This window comes from Rhinolophus sinicus, chromosome 15 (assembly GCF_057876585.1).
Source record: "Rhinolophus sinicus isolate RSI-liver-muscle chromosome 15, RSI-T2T, whole genome shotgun sequence".
In the NCBI taxonomy this organism is placed as follows: Eukaryota; Metazoa; Chordata; class Mammalia; order Chiroptera; family Rhinolophidae; genus Rhinolophus; species Rhinolophus sinicus.
Genome location: NC_142515.1, coordinates 132,210,524 through 132,235,238, shown reverse-complemented (window position 1 = coordinate 132,235,238; position 24,715 = coordinate 132,210,524). Strand labels below are relative to the sequence as shown.

The 24,715-nt window shown below is 45.3% G+C and overlaps 1 long non-coding RNA gene across 1 annotated transcript; it reads left to right on the top strand.

Moving 5' to 3' along the window:
- The first annotated feature begins 4,610 nt into the window (after positions 1-4,610).
- On the top strand, positions 4,611-23,657 carry LOC141572770 (uncharacterized). Its single transcript, XR_012498268.2, has 4 exons — positions 4,611-4,879; positions 5,400-5,851; positions 7,274-7,379; positions 23,298-23,657. It is a non-coding gene; the product is annotated as an uncharacterized LOC141572770 (long non-coding RNA).
- Positions 23,658-24,715: the final 1,058 nt, after the last annotated feature.

Here is a 24,715-nt window from a genome sequence, read left to right as displayed (position 1 = left end):
TTTTCATTGTGTATATTTTCCTCTATCAAACAATATACTATTTCTTCCAAAGTTATTTCTTAATATTTAACTAACTTTGTTAGTCTACTGTAAGGAGTCACTGATGCTTTTGGAAATGTGAATGAATTATATCTTTATCACTATGTATACATATACATACATATATACATATATACACCCAGACACATATACTATAAATATACACATACATTACACACATACATATGTGTATACATGCACATGTGTGTGAGTGTCTGGAGAGAAAGAGAGACAAAGACAGTTAGATGACACAGAGACAGAAATAGAGACAGAGAGAGGCAGAAGAGTGTGTGTGTGTGTGTGTGTGTGTGTGTGTGTGTGTGAGTGTAGACAACAAGGAAAAGAAAGCTGAAAAGAGAATGTATTAGATTACAGAAATGTAAGTGGTCTGAACGATTCCCACGTCGAGAGTGTGGAATCACAGAGAACCAGCCGTGCTTCAAATGCGATGTCTGCACCTGTGAGCGGTGTTAACAGATGACATGACTTTGTGACAGCAAATGTGAAATTGATCAGACAGGACACCGAGCAATGCAGTGGAATTAATTTTTCATAAACTATTTCAATAATCCAGCAAATAAAATGTTAGCAATTTAATCACTAAAATATAATATATGCCTTAAAAACATTACTATATTTTAAAGAAAACTTTTATTTTGTTTTTTCTATCAGGATATATTCATCTTTCAACTGGTCTTAAAAATACTTGTGAACATAGTCTGCACAAAACTTTTCATGTTTCACTTTCCAGCATTATATCAGATATGCTTTTCATGTTGAAATCATGTCATACTTATCTCAGTTCAGTATATGTCATCAAATGGTAGCATTTTAGTCTGCTTAATTATTCAACATATTTTATACTAATGCTATTTATGATTTTTGTTATACTTATTGCTGCCATAAAAACATGACAAAATTGATTCTAGGGTTTCTATATGAAATATGCTAAACAACTTTCTAATGTGGGGGAAAAATAATTAAATTATTTTTCACCTTTCACCATCTTTCTACTTCAACATATTTAAGCAATTTACCTTGCCCTTAATCCATTGTTGAAGCAGAAAATAAACTATATTAACCCTTTCAATTTTGCTGCATTAATTGGTTTTAAGTTTTTTTTACAAAAATGTGTCAAAATTCCACGAAAAGTCAAAAGTTGATATTTTGACTATTTTATGCATATGTACTTGAACTCTGCAGTAGAGGGAAAAGTATTTTTGTGCTCCTGGGGTAAACTCGAATGCCACAGTCAGTGGATGGAAATATACATTTGGATGTATCAGGACGTCGCAGCAAATGAGTTAATATTTGTGCTGAGTGTTAAAAACATTCTATAAAAAATGTTCTTCAAAAGCAGAGAGATATGTGAGTTTACAAAAGCTTTTTGTGTCGTTTAAAAATAATAATCAGCCTTCAGCACTTAAATAAAAACAAAGACTTGTAGCATTTAAGTATTTGGTGTAACTATGGTAACCCCCATCACCAAAAGAAATGCCCGATTTTTGAAGAAACGATGTTGTGTTGTTTATTGGAAAGAGTGTGAAAATTTTGAGTGAAAAAGCCTAAGTTGAAGGCTCTTTCCAACATTTATTTACTTACAGGTTTAACACGCTGTATCTCGCTAAGCCTCAGGGGTGTCACCTTTAAAATTTGATGTGTAATAATATTAATATATCCATACACCTAGAGTTTAATGAAGTGGGATTTACAAATGGGGAAATCCCCTTATGGATCTCACCTATATTTCAGTTTTCTGTTCAGAAAATGTTATCTACTGACAGTGGATTTCTGGTTTGATTATGAAAAGTTATCAAGCAAAAATAAAATTGCCAACAAGTCTATACTCTGCTCTCGAAACCATGAGCATTTCGGGACACTAAAATTACTATTAACCCACTCGGAGCACAGGAGAAGAAATACTATCTCCAGCTGCCTCTGAAAGACCCTCCACAATTTATCTTGTATTGGTGAAGTGTCTCTTGAACATGAGAGCACATGAGCGTTAAATCAAGATTCTCACCTTGAGTTGAAGAATACTTTGACAGGGCTCCAATGTTAACTGCACTGGACCTCAGGGGGTTTCCCCAGTGTTTCCCTTTTCTTCTCCAGAACTTGGACAATGTTTTGCATTGAGTCCTGTCGCCTTAGTCTCCTCTGACAACCTCTCAGTGTTTCTTGGGCTGTCACGACTGTGACACCTTGAGGAGAATCAGCCCAGGATTTTGTAGAATGTCCTTATTTGGGTTTGTTTGACGTATTATGATTAAACTACGGTTATGATTTGGGGGAAAATGCCACAGAAATTATGGGCCTTTTTCATTGCTTCATATCAAAGAGTGTCTTAAATCTACCTGCCATGCTGTTGGGATAATGTGAGTGAGATGGGATAATGTGTGTCCCCCAGACCTCTCAGCTGTAAGGGAACCATTTTCCCCTTTTCATATTCTAGTCATTAGAAGTGACTAAGTCCAGCTCACAGTCAAGGGCACAAAAACTAACCTCCACCTCCTCCTGGGCAGGGGAATCATACATGTGTGTAGATATATGTTAAAAGCACCACGTAGTTAATATAAACTTGGTGGGATATACTGGTCATCCTCTGTGTATCTGGTCTTAAAAAGGCTCCTCCTAATTTGAGCGTTCATCACCTGACCTTGTGTGTACCAGTGATCACGGTGCTGCTCTAGTGACGGCTTTCTAACTCCCTTATTTCTTCTGCATTTATTCATTAGAATTCCTCTGTGAGGATGATTTGTGGCTTGCTTTCTCCCTCCCTCCCTTCCTTTCTTTTGTTCTGTTTCTCATTATTTATATTAGTATGAACTCATGGTATTTATTTTATTTCTTGGGTCATCCTCCAATATTTTTGTTATTCTTTTGCTCAAATTGCTTCAGATTTTGCCTTTGGAAGCTCTTCCAGGTAGGCTTGTTTGTCCTTTTACCTACATACCTCCCTTCTCACCTAGCTCATCACACCTCCAGATCTGTGGGGACGCCATTACCTGGGTCTGAGTGCCAGAAGCAAATCTATAACCGTTTCTGAGTGGCTGGCTTCTTGGAAAATGGATCACACACTTGGATCATGGCTTTTTCTCTGAGTAACTTCCTTCAGTCTCCTGCTTTTCCAGTCTTGCTTTTTCTGATTGTAGAAGCTACATAGCTGCCACGCTGGCTGCTGACCTGTTCTGTTCTTAAGGTCACCATTTCCAGCCTGCATGTCAACCCCTCTCGATGGCCCCTCTGACCTTGGGGGTCTATGATAATTGCAGCTTCCTGCCTCTGGTGAGTAAGTGCCACCTTGAGGCCTCACAGCCAGGCCATCAACCCCATAGACTCAATGGACCCACCTCTTCGAACACCTCTCTGCTGTTAACTCATGTCTGCAGAGGAGGTCCCTCGGTGAACAGCTTAGGGAGGCCAGTGCCCCTCTCACCAGGACAGTCCTCGTGACCCTCATGGACCAGTATCCGGTGGCCCTCGGTGGGGCATCCCCCACTGGTGTGTACTCTGGCCTCAGGTAATCTCACCTCCTGTAGCCCTTGAGTGCCTTCTCTGCGGCCTGCCACCTGCCTTAGCCCCAGCAGTCCCTGGGAGCCACACTAGTGTGACTCACCTCTGCCTTGGTGTCCCTCCTAGGGTGTGACAGCTCTTGTCCCGAGAAAGTGCCTCCGACTCAGTGAATTCCTGCTTACCCAGCCTTAAGCGCTGGGCCGCCCTGGGCAGACACCTGAAGTCAGAACTTCACGCCTGGTGTCTTCACCTGGCTGCTGTCTGCAGGGCTGGTTCTTCCAGGTCCTCTCCCTTCTCATACCAGGGCCAGCGTGTCCCAGGAGGCTCTGCCGGGATTCCTCCCCAGACCAGGGCCGTACAGCCAAACAATGGGAGCGTGAGCCTTCTGCGGGGGCCAGGGCTGGTTTGCAGGAGAAGCTTCTGTAGCGTCGCCCAGTTCAGGAGAATGTTCTCTTGTTCAGGAAGGGAGGGGACAGCGCTGCTTGGTTTGTGCAGCCACCATATTCAGGACATCCATCTCCACATACCCCGGGGACCGCGTTTCTTCCCCATTGGCATCATGGTCTTACACAGAGGACCTGCAGTGGCTGCGATTTCAGCATCTCCAGAGCTTTGTCACTCTAACTTGTAGGGGTCACAGAGTTCCAGAACATTTTGTGTGTGTCTTTGATTGGCCTGCCTTGAGGCACATGCATTTGTCTGAAATAATCTGTTACCAGGGAAACCAGGAGTTTCCTCTGCACAGGCCAGGGTCCTATGCATTGCAGTCAGGGCCCGAGTCAGGGGCACCGGAAGCACGCGTGCCTGAGGGTGTGTGTGTGGGGGTGTGGGGTGGGGGGGTGAGGGTGGGTGATTCGTTATTTACACGCAGAATCCTTCCACAAGAGGGAGGGACTGCTGAGCAGCAAACTTGCAAATATTTGAAAAAAAATTCCCATAAGCTTATTACTGTTTATTAACTATTTATATGTTCCGAGTTACTTGGAACCAAAATGGGATTTAAAATAAAGACCCGTCATGAAACACAAATTTTGAATATCAAAACCTCACACCTTAGATCCAACAATGTTCTTTCAATCGCAGGCCTCCAGTGTGTCCCAGAGCCTGGACCGCTGGCCAACTGAGGACACGGGCGTGGAGGGGACGCCACCAGGGCGCGCGCGCACACTCCGGGACAGCACGGGCTGAGCCTGGGTGACAGCGCGGTGCTGCTCGTGGACCTGAGTCCTGAGCCTGCCGGGTCTGAGTCCCACCCACCGGCAGCGGGTGTGCACAGGGACGGGAAGGAACCCCGAAGGCCGCGGAGGCGGCGGGCGCCAAAGTTCGGGTCAGTCTCGCCCCTTCCCTGTGCTGTGCTGACCACCAGCACCTCCTGTGAAGCGCGAGACTGTCCTGTCTCCACTGACCGTCCGAGGCGTGGGGTGCGCCTGTGACCAACTTTGGGGCGCTCCGGACGGACAGCATCCCCCGGGGACGCGCCCACAACTGGGCGCTCGGAGTGGTAACGGGCCTTGGGGTTGGGGGGTCCCCGCCCCCAGGCCCAGCCCGCAGCGCAGCGGCCGTTTGACGAGCAGAGGTCCCTCCCCCTTCCCTCCCTCCCGGAGGTGGCACGCAGGTGGGGTCGGGGTCCACCGTGTGGGACCCGGCTTGTCCTTGGGGACTCGGTGGGGACGACCCCCGAGCCCCGAGGCCCAGGACAGGGAGGAGGCCCCCGTACCTTCTCCACCCGGAAACCGACCCCAGGGGATGCGGCTCCAGAGGGGGCACCGCTGACGACGCGCTGCTCCAGCCTCGGTCATAGGTCTGTGACGCCGCGATGTCACCACCTCCCTGCTTTTGTGTAACAGGTGACTTAGACCAAGAGAATATGCTTCCATGGAGCAGTTTGGGGAGAAAACCTGACCCTGAAAGCCCTCGAGTGCTGTAGCTCTGTGCCTGTGTGCACTTGCTAACTTTCCAGCTAAACAGAGTCCTTCAAATTGGAATATTCGTAAAGGTAGGAGACAGGGTTGCTGGGGCGCCTGCGCACCTTCCTGTCAGTTTAGTTAGTGGGTGTCTGTGTGCAGGACGGACAGAACCAGCCCCGGTGGGTTCTGCTGCTCACGCTCTGGGCTCCAAGTCCCCAGGTTCCTGGCCCTGGAGCTGATGTCAGACATGAGCCACGTGGAGCGAAATGGTGCGGCTGGGCCACCTGCAGGGCTGCGCAACCCTGAGCCAGCGGCAGCGGGCTCTGAGGTTCGCTCCGCCAGCCTGTAATGGTCTCAAGTGCTGATTCCAGCTCTTGGAAGTTCAACTTCAGGTAAGCATCCCATTTGGGGTGCGGATGGGGCGGGGGGGGGTATCTATCCAATAATAATGACTCACTTGTAAATACCTAACTCTTCAAACAGATGAAGCAACTTCGTTTCTCTTAAATTAGTTACTGAGACAATTTCAGAGTTGACCAAGTGACTAACTGTTCTCTTAGTTGAAATCATTTCAATTAAATTAAATCAAGTAAAACAAAACAGACAAAAAATGCACTTTTTATCATCCTGGGTTATGTGTAAGTCTCTCTTTTGAAACATTCTTGCATTGAGAGGCCGGAACCGCCTTGTGGTAGTTTAAGATCTCCATCAACCTTGAAATTGTCTCTTCAGTACGTTTGTTAAACTGCAATCTTAAACTGCGTCCTCTGTAGCGTGAGGGATTGGTGTGTGTGACATTTTAGGGAATCCTGCTCCACTCCACGCATTTTATCATCTTTATTTGTTCCTCTGACTGACTGGGAACTGGTCTGAATCTCCAATTTACTTAGGATTGAAGTTTTACTTCTCTTTTTATAAAGATTTGTAATATAACGACATAGGTCCTCTGGAAGAATTTCTAGAGAAACGCTTTATAGATGGCACTGCCTCATTAGCCTCCTAATACGTAAATACTTAAATACTTAAATAACTGGTGGGACCCATCCGGAACACGTAGGCATCTTTCTTTGCCCTTGGAGAGTGGGGTTAGATCAGAATACTGTTCAGGGGAATTTCTCAAAAGTCTACGTAGACATGTGGGTTTTTTGTTTGTTTGTTTGGTTGTTTTCCTTTCCCCAGACTTCAAAAATACAAGCGAACTCTTTTAAAAATAGGGCTGTGCATTCCAAGAGGCGTTCTCTAACAGAGCTTATCTCTGTCTTTCCCCCACAATCACCAGTGTCTGCCTTCCCTATGATATGCTAATAATTTTTCTTTAAATGCATTTAATGGGAAAAATAGGAGGCTAACCCCTTACTACGTAAAATCTTTATTCTAAACTGGTCTCGTTATTAAACATTTTTCTTTAGCATCTTTAAAATGAAGAATCTCAAAACAATAAAATATCTTGTATTTTGTAAAGAGATTTGTTATTACTTTTTTTTTCTTTACTTAACAATATGGCATTTTCTTTTAGCTATTTTTTTTTTTGAGAAAATAGTATTTCTGAAAATTATAGCCAATCTCTGAGTCATTTTGATAAAGTAGAAAGTTGCTTTTAATGATAGCAGGGATAATATTGCAGTTTGTAGTGTTTTTTTTTTTTTGTGTGTGTGTGTGTGTGTGTGTGTTTTTTTTGTACCATATATTATGCGCATGAAGTTTGTTATGAGCTGGGATTTAAATACACGAGGGCTGATGTGGGCTTGGGGAAATTGTAACTTTGGTTCTTTATTTTAGTGAAAGGGGTGACTGACTTTATAACTCTCTTGCAGCTGAGCTGTGTTTCAGTGGCTCTGTGGTGCTGGGGGCCAAGTGACAGTGACGGAGCTGCACCCAGCCCTCCCACACCCACTGCCCAGGCTTCAGGTACTTCCCAAGGTAAAGTGCCATGCTTAATGCAGTGTATTGGTGTGTTTGTCAGTTATTCAACGGTGTGAACTGTGCTGCCGTATTAAGTTTCTAGCTTATTTTTTACATGTCACCGACAAAGTTTCTGAGTGGTGCTTAACTGCACGGTTCCCACAGGGCTGAGGTTTAGATTGCCAGACTTGGCAGAGTTTGATGATGTTTTTAGCTCTGCATAGATCAGGTTAAAGCAGGACGCACTGGATAGGGATATGACTCTATATATAAGTACTTTATTATGTATGATCTGAAATATATAATTTATAGGATCACTAATGTTACTGAGCGGTAATATCTGTTTAGGTGATGGATTGTTCTGTAACAAACAATCGGAACTGCATAGTTTACATTAAATTAAAATTAAATTCAAAGCTTAGTAATTTTTATTCTCTCCCCTGGTTCTGTGGCTTGGCTGAGCTCAGAAGGGTGGTTCTCCTGTTGGTGTCACTTGGGGTCTCATGTGGTTATAATCAGATGGCAGCTGTGGCTGGAAGCCCCTGAGTTCTCCTGGCAGGGTTATGATGGTAGTTCTCCTTCTCTCTCAAAGTAGCCACGGGGCCTCTTCTCTCCATCTGGGGTCTCCTTGTTTGTCTCCAAGTATTATCCTAACAGAGTACAGTGGGTCCTCAAACAATGTTGTTTCCTTCAACGTCGGTTGGTTATAACTTTGATGAGGAAAAAAAAAAAATGGCTTCTGGCATGAGCCGTTATCAGTGTGGAGTAAAATGCATTTGCTAAGAAAATTCACTATATATACAACATAACAGGAAGGAATAAGTTCTTTGGTTTAAGAGAGGCACATGTGAGGTCTGACAATTAAATTTGTGAACTCATCCTAGAAAAAGTGCTCCATACCTCATTGCTGAATATCACTACGGTCACCTTCAAAGTACTCCCTTTGGGAAGCTCTGCACTGACGCCAGCATCTAGTCCACCCTTCAATGCAATTTTGGGACTCTTTCTGGAATGGCCATCAGAGCTGTCATCGTATCACCCTTGATGTCTTGAATGTCATCAAAATGTCTTCCTTTCAATATTTCCTTTATCTTCAGGTAAAGAAAGAAGTCATTGGGGGCCAGATCAGGTGAGTAGGGAGGGTGTTCCAATACAGTTATTTGTTTACTGACTAAAAACTCCCTCACAGACAGTGCCGTGTGAGCTGGTGCATTGTCGTGATGCAAGAGCCATGAATTGTTGGTGAAAAGTTCAGGTCGTTTTTGTCTAACTTTTTCACGCAGCCTTTTCAGCACTTCCAAATAGTAAACTTGGTTAACTGACCAGTTGGTACAAATTCATAATGAATAATCCCTCTGATATATAAAAAAGGTTAGCAACATCATTGTAATAAGTTCAGCATCGTAATTGTCAGACCTCATCCTGAGATGTTTCCTTACTTTTTGGACCCTTCAGTATGTCTGTCCATCTCAGTTTAGCTCCCCCCACCCTTTTTTTAAATAGGTGTTTTCATCTAATAATCTCTATGTCAGTGATCCCAGTTTAAAACCTCCAGTGGAATTCTACTCACCCTCCCTTTATTTTTCTCTTTAGTGCCTTTTTTTCACTCCTAGATGTCTTAGTCTGACAGCACAGTCCTTTCCTCTCTGCCTAGACTCATCTCCCTTACTTGTAAATCTGTTTGCCTGTATTCCATTTTTCTCTCAACTAAACTATATATTCATTGCCTTTTTATTTTTGGAATTGCTAATGGTTCATATTTTAATTGGGGTTATTGTTAGATATTATCCCATCACAGAAATGAATATGTATGGATTGGAAATAATAGTATTTGCTTGTCTTTTCTATTATTTCTCTTCGTTCTTATAACTAAAGGCAGGAGTTCATCTGTTACACCTTCAGGTCTGTTGTCGTCATTTCTTTTCCTGTGAGATGCCATCGATTGGATGGCATGTGTCCTGGTACATAAATGGAGCTGTGATATCTGTGCTGCATGGAGCTACATGAAGCTTCTTGTAAACCAGACTTGAGGAAACCTCACTGACACTATAGGGAAGGACTATGCCACCTTTTTGGAAACCCCAGGCTCAGCACGTCATGTTCCTTTTCCGTTTTTGTTCTTGGATGGCAGTTTGAGGGTCCTGTGACTTCACCAGCGAGTCACAGCGCTGGATGTGATTCCTGTGTAAACACGAGATGCCAACAGCCACATCTGCTATTAACCTGGCTAGTGCAGGAATGTAATGAGCCAAAGACAGGAAGCACTTCACAAATTCACCTCGGTTTCACTTTCTTTGTGTATAAGATGTGAAACATAGATGGAATCATTTTCTAGTCATTTCTAAAATCATTTCATCTCTACCAGGTCTAACTACGTGAGAGTCTCTAAGACCTTCCTAAGGGAAGCCCAGCACCCGCTGATTTGCACAGAGTAACTACATGGTGAAGTAGGGTGAGCAGAGCACTGCTTCCGAGAGGTGGGACCCCTCGTCCAGTGCAGTTGGCCAGCTTTGCCTGACAGCTCTAAGGAAGGGCGTGGGAGGTGTGGTCAGCCTCCTAGACAGCGGCCTCTGCAGGTGAGGGATCTGATTACAAGGCAGTCCCCTGTCCCCAAATAACGTATTGTCCATCCGTAACATGACTTAGTTAGAATATTTGAAATTATTTCTATAATTACTTTCTTCTGTCTGTTATTGCAAGAAATTCCACAGGCTTGTTTCTTGTATGAAATGGATTTACCAGCCCCTCACCCTTAACCACATATGTCATCATTCTGCTTGTACCTGTGGAACTCAACCGTTTTCCTCGTCTTTCACATTTGCATAGTGAAATTTTCTGTCCTGGTTTGTCTCTTTATTATTTGTTTTCCTTGTTAGGTGCATGACTGGATGGGTTTGCAAGCGCTTGTGGGTCAGGGTGAGATGAACCTCCCTTTAAGTCCCAGCCTTGGCTTGTGCATGTGTGTGTGTGTGTGTGTGTGTGTGTGTGTGTGTGTGTGTGTGTAAGTCCTTTAACCCTTGTCAGCATCGTTTTCCCTTCTGTAAAGTCAGAACGCAGACCTCATAAGTTATGTACATTAAAAATGAGGTTCAAAGGCATGTGAAATGCCGAGCATAGTGCAGCCGCGATATAGTATACTTGCCATGAAAATTAGCTCACGAGTAAGGACAGTCATTGAAACACTGGTGAAATTCTAGAATAAGTACAATGAGTTTCCCTAAAAGTACCCAGGGGTAGAAACACAGCGGGCAGAGTCGTTTCTGCCCTTCATTCATTCAGAATACATGGGTGTGCTCACCGTGAGCCCCGCATCCCCGGAGCTGGCTGTCCAGTGGCGGACACCACCACACGGGCACTCTCTGTCCTCACACAGCGTCACGCCCGGAGGCGAGGCAGGAAACAGACTCACAAATAACCGTACATGTGGTCGATTTCAGATGTTATCAGAACAGGCCTGAGATGGGGGGGAGGGGGTGCGGACCCTGAGGGCGCTGCTTTGGTGCGCAGTGTCGCCTGGCTAGGGAGGGCGTCTGCTGTGACGTGGGGGCTGCGGCTGTGCAGTGGGAGAGCCCAGAGTGAGCACCCCGCGGAGAGTCCCCAGTGCAGACGAAGCCCAGGGCAGGGCCGGCGTGGCTGAGCACGGAGATGCGGGGCCAGGGAGCCGGTGCGGACAGAGACCGCGCAGGAGGAACCAATCTCGCGGGGCCTGGTGGGCCCTGGAGAGGGCGTGGGTTGTATTCTAGCCTCAGCAGGCAGGGTCCTGGAAAGAGGGTGACGTGGCCTTATTTAGGTTTCAAGTGATGGCACCGGCTGAGACTGACAGAGAGTGCTTCAGGAGGGCGCTAGGCCAATGGGCTGTGTAGTAACCGCGTGCTTACCATGGTGGGATGCGAGCAGGTAAAGGCGCTGAATGTGGGGAGAAGCCGCCTGCTTTGAGACAGGTGGGGGGTGCTCAGGGGACCTGCTTCATATTTGTACGTGGCAGGAATCGCAGGGGCGAAAGGAGGGATGGGGGGCCGGCCGCACGGGGTGCCCCTGCAGGTGCGCAGAAGCGGCCCTGAGACTGGGCGGCCGGGATGCCCGCGGGTGCACAGGGCCCGCGCGTGGGCGCTGGCGTGGGAGGCAGGGCGCTCGGCTCCCACCCTCACCACTGGCGGTGGGCGACGCCTTATCTCCTCCGCGCCTCAGTCTCCTCGGGAATGAAACGAGAATTAGAACACCTGCCTCTCACTAGCTCTAAGGGTTGAAGCAGACACTACATTAAAATTGTATAGAACGGTGCTTGGCATATGGTCCAAAATCTCACCTATTTATCATTGAAAGAAGAGAAAAAGAAAGAAAAAGGAAAACAAAAATACAAGCTGACACGTGAGGCCTGAGACACCTGCTGATTTCTGAGCAGATGTGTGTGTGTGTCACAAGGCCGTGGCAGGGAGGATGCACATGGGTGGTCCAGGCTGAGGCGGGTGTGGGAGGAAGACCTGGGGGGACGTGGCAACAGTCACCGGCCTGTGTGCGTCTTCACCATGTACCAGCTACGGCGTGTATTGCAGCCCGAGGGCCCCAGTCTCCTGGTGCCTGAAATGACAGCCGGGTGGGAACCAGCTCCTGGTCCGTTCTAAGGAGGAGACATTGGATCCATGGCATGTGCCCGTTGCTAAGGGACCATGGTCACGGGTCACATTCGGGGTGGTGACAAGGGGGTTTTCAGCGTGCAGGTGGAGGTGTGTATGCACAAGCAGTGTAGGCTGAGTCAGAGCTGGGGGTGTGAGCCGCTGTTCATCAGCGGAGTGAAGGCACGTGGAGCTCCTGGACTGGGGAGGCCTCCCGGACTGACTAAGGGCTACAGAGCCAATACCTGGTCCGAGCTGGTGATGATTATGGGAGGGTGATCAGGTGAGATAGAAGAGGCCACGGACAGGCGCGAGCCCGTCACAGAAAGCCATCACTCGGGTCTACTCTGGCAGCACTTCAGAAGGAGCAGGAGTCGGTTATACCCTCAGTGGTTTTCAGGGAAGGTCTGAGTTCCGAATGAACTTCTCACATGGTGTCGTTTCAAGTTCTAGGTCACAAACTGTTCATGGAACGCTTCAGGCTCCAGCGTAGGCTTCTGCTGGATCCCATGAGGGGCTGTATTTCTTCTGGTCAGTCACTGCCCCTGGCGTGGGGGAGTGCAAACAGAAAGTGCTGTTTCAGTACCCTCTTTAATTAACCATTTAATGTGGTGACCGAAGTAGCTTCCTCAGAACCACGCAGCAGACCAGTGAATGGGCCCCAAACAAGACAGTTATGCGGACAGCTCACTTTACTTCAAACTCCTCTCCCCCATGACTAACTGGAAAACTGATCAAATTTCAATGGTCAAGTCGCAAAATACGCTTGGGTTTGTGCTCGTGGAATCCAGAAGTTGTCTTCCTCCTCCTACAAAAGCCTAGAAAGAAAATGAAAAGATAACGGGTTTTGGACTCGCGCTGACCAGGCTGAAACTCCAGACCCAAACTAGAGGAGCCCCTCGCCTGTTTCTTCACCTGTGAGCCCTCGTCATCTCCGCACTGTACAATGTGGGTGATGACACCTTCCTCGCATTGGCAATGCCTGAGGGGCTGAAGGAGGGTGTGTCCTTAAATACATGTTCCCGTATCATCCTACAAAGTGTGCTCTGCTCAGGGAATGTCTGGTTGTCCACACAATCCCATTTTAGGCTGTGCGCCAACGACAGATACACTCATGGTTGGTACAAGCTCGTTGTGCACTCACATAACTCGGCCGGTTTGGAGAAGGATGCACAGCAGAAGTAGTGGATGCTGCTTACTGTGTATTGCATTAGTGGCTCTAAAATGAGACAGTTATAGAAATGCACTGTTTACTTTTATAGACATCAATTTCCTTCTGTCTAAAGGGTTCTTCAAATGTACTCGGAGGGCGTTTTCACAGTTGGGTAGTTGTGTGTGTGTGTTTTGCTGTTTGTTGTGTTTTGTTTCGACACAGATTTAGCAGCAGCCATAGCCAAGGACTGTCACAGTCTCATGATTCCCTGGCCCCCAGAGGAGAGCTGTGCTAATTAAGTACATTTAATGGGGACAATGAATGCTCCTTTGCCTGTGTTCTCCTGAAGCTACTGTTTCTTTGCTCACTGGTGCTTGTTACAATTTATTAACCATGAGTTATATGCCTCAGTAAATGCAGTCTTCCTTCTGTGCTCTCACACCCCGCACTGCATTTACCAGGTAGAAAAGGGGCATCAAGTTACAGAGCAGTCAGTCAGCTTCTGGAGAATAAAGTTGCTGTTGAACCATTTCTTGTAGTGTGACACCCGGAAAAATTTAACAGCTCTTGTGGATCCTGTGCTGATTTTCATTTTCCAGCCAAGAGCAAACGTATAAATTATGTTTAACACAATGTACCTGTCTTTAGAAAGCTGTTTACTGTTGTGTATATTTATTAGTTTTCCCTGGTTGACAGCTCAAGCCCTCCTGTTCTTTGTGTTGAGCAAACAACATTCTCTCTCTCTCTCTCTCTCTCTCTCTCTCTCTCTCTCTCTCTCTCTCTCTCAAACAAGTCTTCATTACAAATATGTGCATTTTATGACATTTTATGGCACTATTATTTCCCCCCTCCAGGTTTCATTGGTACTTTAAATAAACTGGATGTTTTGCTGTACATGGCTATTTAAAAGTGTTTTGTTGCTATGAGTTTTTTCTCTTAATACATTGTATAACATTAATACTGTTATCAATACATGTGTTTTTGAAATTTTCATTGATTTATCCTATATATGTGGAATCGTCAAATCATACATTTCTCTTCTAAAGGAATACCACCAGTTTGGGGGGTTTTGTTTTGTTTTTAATGAAGAATCAGTTTGTTTTAAGGTTTGCCCAAGTTTCTTAACCTCTGTGTGCCTTGGTTTTCTCGTCTGTAAAATGGACAAATGAGTGAACTGAAGGAGATAATCTGTGTATAGGACTCAGCCCAGCGCTTAATTCACCTCTTGTAACTGGCAGTGGTTGTTGTCATGTCTCCTTGAGACTCTGCGGGTTCTGCAATGGCTTAGGCTGATAGAAATGGTTCTGTACCCGTTCTCCAGTGCTCCCCTCCTGTCTCTTGATTTGCTGTGTCTGTGAGCTCCGTGTGATGTGTGAGTTTCTGACTGCCCCTGACACGGATTGCCCTGCTGGGAGCCTGTGTGCGGGCTGTCTGTCCACCGCTCAGCAGGGCCAGGGCTTCTGGCCAGGTCATCAGGACATCAGACGCATGACAAATGCTCTGAGTGCTGCAGTTAGCCCAGGACCAGCAGCATTCCACAGAAACCTCTGTGGCGCTCCACGTAGAAGGAGAACTTCCTAGCCACGCTCACCTGAATTCCCGACCCACAAAACCTTGATTGTTTAAGAGGGTGGCTGGTGCTGTAGAAGCCACTAAGTGTGGGGGCAGGAGTAGACAACCAGAACACTGATATATTGACGTAAAATGGCTTTTGAATCCTGTGACACTGCTAAAATCAGTTCCCAATTTCTAATATTTTTCTGTAAGAATATTCTGAATATACATATGATTTTCGAAGTAAACATTCACCTGAGAATAATGATTTTTATTCCTCACTTTCCAACATTAAGTAATTCATTACTCTGCCTTCTTGCACTGCCTGTTGTATAAACATGGGGACCAGGAGGGGGTGCTCTTTTCAAATTTGGGGAAAATTTACTAAGAACACCCCACTCAGTATGATGATGGCTTTAGTTTTTCTGTAGGTGCTTCTATAAGGGTAAGGCTGCTCCACACTACTTCTGGTTTCCTAAGATATTTTTTTTTAAATTAAGAATGGCTGTTGAAAACCGTTTTTTTAAATATTTGCATGTTGTTTTCCCCCCTTTAATATGAAAGCTCCATGAGATTTTACACATTATACATGGTTATTGGTGTAACTTTAGCAACTAGACGAGTACCTGTTGATGGGTTTATTAAATACATTAGTGAATAACTGAGAAGTACTTGAGTGTGTGAAAGTTAAACCTTCATGTTTTCGCTTAGTATATCTGTGAAACTATTAATCAATTAAATTTGAAGATGTGAAAATTATGGAAGGACAGCTACCGTAAATATCAGAATGGATGAAATCTCTTCTATTTTAAAGGCAGACAATAGTATAATATGTTACAAGTCTGAGGGTGACACAATTTCATAATTGAATGGATTAACATATATTCTTAAATATACGTATTTATAGAGTAGTGAAATACAAACATATATTTACATATACTGTACGTAAACATCACGTGTTATACAGATGATCCATACACACGTATAGTTATGAAAAATATGGAGACACCGATATGGAGCTGGTAAGGAATGAGCTCTAAGATCTTGAAAGACAAAATCAGAAGTTTAACTGCACAATTTGCAGACCTTCTCAGAGACCGTATCCACATGGTTCAGCATCCCAGGGGTGGGGAGGGAGTCTTCAGATTTCATTTGTATGAGAGCACATGTCTGCTCAGGAAACTGCACTACTCTTTTGAAAGTCCTCTCTGCTCTGTTTGCAAAGACGATTGGCCTTGATACGTTACACATCATAATGCGCTGTTTTGTTCATCCCTGAATGACAACGTGCATTTCCTGCTTCTGTATCTGCCTGGTTGATAACAGGCCACAGTTAAAGGTCAGCCCTCACTGTAGGTTGTGGTGGTTCCATGGGCATGTCCTCCCCACTTTAGGGTTTTGCTGATGTCACCAAGCCCTCTAGTTTTAGTTAGTGGGACGCCATTGCAGGGACGTCGGAGTCCAGGACCTGCAATCATGACTTTGCTGGGAAAGAAACTGCTTTGTGACAACAAAGGGTGGTCGATGAGGCCACCTCCTTCTGTGGGGAGACATTTTGTTCTCAGTGTACTTTGGGAAAGTGAGATACGCACAAACCGGTTCCTAGCGTGTCTTGCACAAAAAGCATAGTGGAAAACTGAGTGTTTGAAGCCACAGAGAAACAACTTCTTTCCTGTGAAAGCTGTGTGACTCAGGGCCATTTGGTTTGCTGTCTGAAGTTTGCATATCTGCTCGACGTGGCTGTAAGTCTTCCACACAGAGACGTTGTTGAGTGTAAGATATCTAGCACAGCACAAGACTGGACTCAATATGTAGAAACACTGAGTGAAACACTGTAATGATATTCCGGGATGAGCCTTTCCCTGGGACCCCATCCAGTCCCATGTCTCAGGTATCATAGATCTGGTAAACTTGTACCTGCATCTAGAACCACAGGTAAAACTGAGAGAGTGCTGGAAACAAGAACAATATATCTTAGCTGAATAGGAAAGGAGTGAAGAGAAGGAGACACTTGGACAAAAAAAATGATGGATGACCCCATTGTCTTGTGAACGGGGCTTTGGAAAGACAAAATTCTAGATACGAAAAGAAAATATCTAAATTATGGAGCAGGCATTTTGGAGGGTTGCAGGCCATGGATTTGTATTAGAAAAAAAAGGCAAGTGTCCTGGTGGGAGTAAGGAGAGCACTGCAAATATGAGATGCCACAGGGTCAGCCTTGGCCAGGGAGATGGTGCTGAAGTACCAGGGCTGGGAGCCTGGTGGGTTCAGTTCTGGGGATCACTGTGACGGGGAGCTGCCCACACCGGGCTGTTGGCATTGGTGCGCAGCGACGGGCTCTTGGCATTGGATGGTTCTCTTGCGTGGGCTTGGTGTTCCCTGCCACTTATGCACGGTGGTGGGTACCCTGGCGGCAGCACTCAAGGTAGCCTGCCATGCAGATTGGGTGCTGGACACAGCTGTGCTATGTGCCTGAGTAGGTCCATGGCAGGAGAGCCCTTTTTCTGGACTAGAACCCCTCCGTGATGACAATTTGGCACAGTAGTAAGGCTTGAATCTCTACGTAGTTGGTTTTGCAGAAAGAATTATCACAGTTGTTGTCTCTGGTGTGATTTCTGGGTAGAGCAGGTGTGGCCGAGGCACACAGTGGACGGTGGCATGATGTGACAGCACACTTACTCACAGAAGTGTCCTCAGCGTCCTGCTTAGACAGGTAATGCAGGAAAGGGAGCAAGTGGCAGCTGCAGTTTGCAAACCCATGCATTATGTAATTTTGTCACTGGTCACCCCTGTACTAGTTGGGGGTGGATCGGGGGGAGAGCTGGGCAGGGGTGAAGGGACGTGGAAGTGGGCCCTTAGGTCTTGTGTGGAGGGTAAGGCAACCACTCTAAAGATAGTGTCACTCTTGTTTTCTTTTTTAATCGTGGGCTGGTGTGGAGTCACAAATATGGGTGACATGAACAAGTATTTGAGTTTCCAGTTTATTCTTGACAAGATTTACAGCCCTTCTTAGTTTTTGTTTATGTATTTTGTCATCCTTGTTTCTTCCCCTTTGGTAACCACTCTTGTTCCATTAATCTTTGTCTACAACAGAAAAGAAAACATGTTCTTTTGCAGTGAATGTTGGAGCTTTCTTTGTATTCAAAGCTTTCTTGAAGTTCTCCCATTCTAATTATGTGCCCAATTTGCATTTTAATTTACTTCCTTTTAATTTTTCATAGCTAATATTTCAGGTTGTTTTCACTTATTCACAAAACAGTTTCTACATTGTTTTTTGTTTGCTTGTTTTTCTGAAGAGCAGTAATTTCTCATCCCTGGCTGTTCATTGGAATTCCTGGGGGGTTATCTGTGAGGAGCACCAAACCCCTCGCTCAGGTATGTGGTTTACTTAGCAGATCACATTTACACAGGTTTTTAAAGCTCCACACAGGGATTAGAATCCTTGAATTAGACTGTTTTCATTTCTGAGAGTTTTTAGAGCCCTCCCCCACCAAGTGATTTTAATGTGGCTTTAATGTACAGATGGGGATAGAAATCGTGGAATTAGAATATTTCAATGAGACGTTAGAATCCCCATATTTTCTGCTCCCTCTTTACTCCCCTTTTTACACAAATGATAAACCCCATGCTGGGGCTTGGTTGGAACCTGGCACCATCACTGACAGTCCTGTCATGGGGGTGCCAGCCTGGGCTCGTGCTGGCACACACGCAGCGTCTCACGGAAAAGCCCCTTGGCAACAGCCTTATGGGGATGCTAACATGCTGAGAACCCATTTCTGAATTTCTTCCCCTTTGGTAATCACTCTTGTTTACCAAAATACCCCGCTGGGTAGTTTGGACGCTGATTCATAAGCGGCCTTCTCATGATCTCTTTCATCACTAGGTACAGGTTCTTTTCTCAATCAAGAGTACGGGGAGTAAAATGAATCTTATCCATCCGGGCACCTGGGAGTTCCGGTGAAGGTCTTGGTTGTTTTGTTTATATTTAGTTACCGAAATGGTCTTTGTGTATACACAGTCACAGGTGGCCATGCTTATGCTGTTTTAATCACCTGGGAAGGTGACTCAGTTGCAGGTATAATTCGACATATTTCTGGATTTCTTTTACATATTATCTGCTGAATGATAACGTTAGAGTTTTTTTTTTATAATATTGTGTTTCAGAATAATTAAATCTGTTTGCTATTCCCAGCACAGGCAATCCTGACAAATTAAATGTAGTCGCCTTTGATTGTTCAAAGATGTTACAGTATCTGTTCATTTGTTCAAGGTTATAATTCCTGTGTTTCAGTTATTCTTCACTTCTCCCTGTAATGACTCCTTGCTTAAATCACTTACTCATTGAATACTCACTGCACAGACAGAGTCATACATGATGCATTGAAACATCCCTCCATAGCTTGGAGACACCCCCTCTGTCCTGCCAGTGCGGGCTTTGTAGATTCCACCCTGCTCTCCAGTCTGGCTCACAGCCGACGTGTCGCACAGGGTGTCATGGGAGGACTCTGGTCCCACTCCCCACATAAGAACGCAGGACATGGTGAGGCCAAAAAGGAACACCCACGGAGCCATAGATACGGAAGTCATGCCACTACAGTCTCGCTGGCGGCTGGGTTGGAGGCACAGGAAGCAGGAGCCACACTATCCGCAATCCATACTTGGCCATGCTAACTGCAATCCGTGCTTGCCAGCCCAGCCACCATCTTCTTGCCAGCCCCCGTTTTCTGCTAGTGTAGCCACAGCAGTTATATTAGTGGCCAATGGCTCACTGGTTACAGCTGACGGCCAACTAGCCACAGCTGATGGCCATCCAGTCACAGTTGATGGCCATTTACTACCTGAGCCAGCACCTTTCCACGTGAGGCCGAGAGCCTGGAAACTGCACTCCTGGCTCTGTCCCCACGAGGGCTGGGTCCTTTCCTACAGGGATGTGGCGAGGTGGTGGGGCAGCTTGCTATGCCCTGGGTTGAGGCCCAGACACGAAATTGTTGGTCAGTTACTGAGGAACAGCTCACATCCAAGACAAGGCATATGGAGGGAAGAGTCCAGGTTCCGCAGTCAGATAAGCTGGAAGCAGCTTTGACATGCTGTATACAGTAGCCGTGGAACGAGTGCTTCCCAAACATGAACAGTAGCGTTCTTTTGAGAATTACCTGTGACGGTTTATTCAGATTTTCCAGAGTAGTGCTCAACAGTATCCCACAGTGTTAGTAATATCTGTTGGTGATATTATGGGTATTAAATATTAAGACGTTGTGTACGGCGGGGTTTAAATCCCTCGTGAAGATTCTCGTGATTTGTACGCAACGTGTTAAAGGATGATCTAGGTACTTCTTTCCCCCTTGAATGCTTCTGCCCCCAGTAAAGAAGCAGAATAAGACCAATGTGTATAATTGAACTCCACTATGTCACCAAGATCCCAGACCCAGCCAGCTTAACAAGCCTCCTAAACCATCAAGGTGTGCCTTAGAAATGCAGGTATCTTTCTCCGTAAATTTGGCTTGACTTTTTCACTTGGTCTGAGGCTTTAGCACAGATACAGCAAGAAGTCGGAGGCATGATACAGATGCTATCTCAGCTTTCAAGGAGGACGCAGGGCAATTCCGTTATTTAGGATAAGCCTGGAGGGTGAACTGAGTTACCTCCCGGCTTTGGGGAGGGAGGGGTAAGACAGAAATGTGTGTTTAGAACAAATATCTCTGAGACTGCTTTTATGTTTATGGTATCCCAAGTCTTATCATTTCTTTGAGGACTAAAAATGATTCTCTGTCCAGACACCATAGAGGAAGTGTTATTTCAAAATGCGTCACATAACTGTTACGTGAAAAAGGACGACTGCTCTCCGCAGTATCTAATACTCTCCCCTAAGTGGTTGCACCATGAATGGACTCCTTTGACTGGTGTTGGGAACCCTGGAGCACCTGGACTTACTGAGCAGTGATACAGTTTTACCCACGTGATTCCTCGGGCATCTGAACTTTTAATAAACTTCCCCCAGACTTCTTAACCACCAATATTTACAAACGACATGCTTAGGTACAACACCACCTGGGTGATATTTTAAAGTATGATCAAGTTCACCTCCTGGAATTATATTCTCCTTAGAATGAAACATTCTACTAAAACGTACTCTTCACAAATTAAGTAAGAGAATTAGCGAATGTTCAAACGAAGAATAGTCGGACGAATATTATTTTGTTGCCAAGAAATTGGCTAACACGGAAACTTGCATTGATAATTAAAGGTCCTGAGACAGAAGAGATATTATCTATTTAAAATTAGCATAAGAACTATACAATTTCCCAGCACTATACAAGTTTTTTATAAGCAATTTCAAGGGGATAAATATGAAAATTCAATATTAAAATGATTCTATTAACATACTAACAAAAGAATTTCCATTTATTCCAACTTACTGGGTCAGAAACACAAACGAGATATTAGATTCAGTTGGAATACGTGATGATGGGCTTGTTTTTCAAAGCACCGTGTGCCAAATTACTTCTTGGATGGAAGTTGGTGCACGTTTGATTCCTTGGCCCTGGGCAAGCTCCTTCGTGTGGGGCTTTGTGACTGGCAGCTGATTGGCCGGCTGTAGCTGGCACGTGGGGAGGTCATATAACTGAGCTGTAGTTTCAACCTCCATCCCAGGTTCTCTGTTCGCAACAGATATGATAGTTTGATGATTTTTTTGACTTTTAAAAAGCAATCCACGAGGAAATTAGGCACTGCTAATTAAAAATAACAAAATGCAATACACTACTTCAAAATGAGAAGTACAAATTTACTTAAGCCTTGTTATTAATTTACCTATTGAAAGTATCAAATTATCCAAGACAATTGAGTCATTCAGAAGCTAATAAGCAATCATGGTACAATTAATTGAAGGAAACATTGAATTGTTTCTTTATTAGTTAAACTTTGTGATATGATATTTCTCATAATAATATGCTTGTCTTCTCAAGACAGAATTACACTGTTTCAAAGAGATCTGAACTATTATGGGATGGATGCATACAGCGTTCGGGGAGTGTGTGCCATTAGTTGGAGAACTGCTTTGCATTAATAAATTTAAAAGTCTGTTTTCTGTTATATTATGGCGTAATATTCATGAAATTATTTATTTAGGGTACATTTTGCATTTTATTGTTTTAGTTAGCTTTTGCTGGGTAATAAACTACCCCAAGCCTAGTGGTTTTAGCCAGTTTCTGTGTCCTCAGATTCTGTGGGCTGGTGATATGGGTTGGCACGGGGGGGGCAGTCCTGCTCATCCCACCTGGGCCCCCATGTATTTGCTGTCAGCTGCCGGTCCTGGGGAGGGTACACCAGTTCTTCCAAAGCCTCAGCTGCCCAGACTCATGTCTGCCCCCTGAGACCTCTCCCTGGCCAGCAGTGTGGGTTACACTTATGTGGCACCATGTTTCCCAGCGTCGACAAGCATGTGCCCTAGAGTGCAAGCACCTGTGTGGCCCCTTTTCTGTTACCTTTGCTCACTGTCTCCTTGGCAAAGCAGATGTCATGGTCAGTTTTCAAGTCATGGTGAGAAATCATTACTGAGGGCCTGGAGCTGAGGAGAGGACCCTTTTCCAGCCATCTGACAGCCGACTACAGTCCTCCCGTGTCGGCTGCAAATTGTCCAGCCTTTTCACATACGACATATCCTCAGTGCCATCCCGGGATGTCCAGAAAGCTCATAAAATCATGGCGTCAGTCTTGACACCCACTGGGAGGACCCGTCGATTCCCTACATATTACTCTGCTTCCACAGGGGAACCCAGGCGTGCTCCCAGGGCGACAGAGTCCCGGCTCAGACGAGGTTCCCCAGAATCAGCTCTGGAGATAAACTGTGTGTGCAAGATATTTGTTTGTGACCAATACCTTGAGCCAGAAGCACAGTGAACCATATTTGGGAAGAGAGAAAAGTGGAACGGTGAACCCACGGGAATCCGTACCACAGGCCCGAGGCAGCTCTGGAGGGAGTCGTGACTCAGGCCTGCAGGGGCAGCTTGTCGCCCACTGCACTCCCCGAAGGGGGCAGCTCACCCTTCCTCAGAGGAGGACCTGGAGATACTTCTCCGGTAAACAGGCCCCAGAGGGTCACACTTGCTGATGTCCCCGTGGTCAGAGGAGTCAGATGTTCAAGCAATGCACCAAGAGGACATGGGCGCCAGGAGAGGACGGGTTTGAGACCAACATTTGCAGTCTGCCGTGGTAATGACCTTGCAGGAGCAGCATAAATTAACAACAACTAACAAACGAGCAGACATTTCTGCCTCTTCGTGTTGAACGTTACCTTGATTCTCCCCATACCCTGATTTAAAAGAAGTCTAGAAGTGAGTGGAGGGTATGTCCTGAAGAACAAAGAAACAGCCAGGTCACTCATGACACTGTTTTGGTGGAGGAGGGGAATAATCTGAGGTTTCCCCACAGGATTTAGGGAGCTCAGAAGACTGCCTCACCGACACAGGTTTCAGTTATCCAAATATTTGGGGTTAGAAATGACAATGTTTTTGTCTCATGATGCTAAGCCTGTTTGGAGTTGAATATGACGTACATGTTTTTTCCTGGTATGGATTGACATTTTTAATTTCGTTTCTATTTATTTTCTCATTCCAGACAAGAGAGCTTCTAAATTCTCAACAGAAGGCTCTGAAGACAGAAGCAGCTTAGCCTCCCGTCTGTTGAGGGTACTTTTTGAAAAATATATTCACGACTTGGCGGAGACAAAGTCCCCACAGCCTGGCACAGCCAATTATCACTTCTCTGCAAAAGCAGGGAGCCCTCGGGCGCTGCAGGCGCTGGGCTATTCATAGCACTTTCACCAGAAGCCAGCTCCCTCAGCCGTCGGTTTGGCAGGAGACACACATCCTTTCCGTCCTTCCACTGACTGAAATCCATTAAAAATACAAAGTATTCTTACTTCCTGTTAGATTTAAATGTCCAGGCTTTCATTTTAAATATACAAATTATAAAACATGTGGGTTGATGATAGCATGTTTTTCACTACACTGCAAAGCATAAAATTATATACTTTGGTTTCTAGTTGTGAAAATATTGTGAGATGGGTGGTTTTGTTTCCTGAAAGTATCAGCCACTCAGATGACTGTACTTTTGTTTGTAAAAATGTGCTATAACTGACATAAATGGAAATGTAACATTCAGCAATACAGAGGGTGCCAAAAAATGTATACACATTTTAAGAAAGGAAAAAACTCTTATAAAAATGGTACTATATACCGATAACAAAAGATGAATGCAAGTCATGTGTGTACATTTTTTGGCATCCCCGGTATTATAGGGCAGTGATTCCAAACTGTCCACATCCTCAGAGCGGAGTGAAGGTGGGGGTTTCTGAGTGACTGTATGTGATTCTCACAGAAAATGGAACCGTTGTGTGAGAAGTGGCATCACGGGGACTTGAGTGTTAACTCCTGGAGAAAGACACTGTCGTGGGGTTTTTGGGTAACAGACCCTCTTTCAATTATCTGAAGCTCTTTTGCACAAACCTAACCTTCTGACAAATTGCCTCAGACATATGGACATATCCCAATATATTCATCCATCATGTCTTTCATAAGTTCCCGCTTTTTTACAATGGCTTTGGACACAGAAATCAAAGACACGGTCATCAGATTGTTCCCAGAGTTGGTTGGGTAGAGGCGAGAGCAGAATCAGTTTCAGTTGATGTCCGGGGTTAGGATAAAGGCTATCCAGAACAGAAGACCCCCATGGGCACGACAGGACGCACAGCCATGGTAGCAGATAGGAAGTAGCTACGTGTGGTGTATAGAAATACTCGGCAGGTATTCACTGAGATGTAGAAAAAACTACAAGCTGAAAACAGGAAAACTCGCTTTTCTTTGCCCCCAGTGCCCACTGAAGCTATCTCTGTAGGTCCTTTACTTCCTGAATCCTAGATGAGCATGTAAGGCGACTCCACAGGGTCGTGTGCTGGTGACCTGTGCACGGTTCTGGCCGGGTTTCCCCAGGGATGCAGTGATGCCATCTGCATGGAACGCGTGGGCACGCTGGAA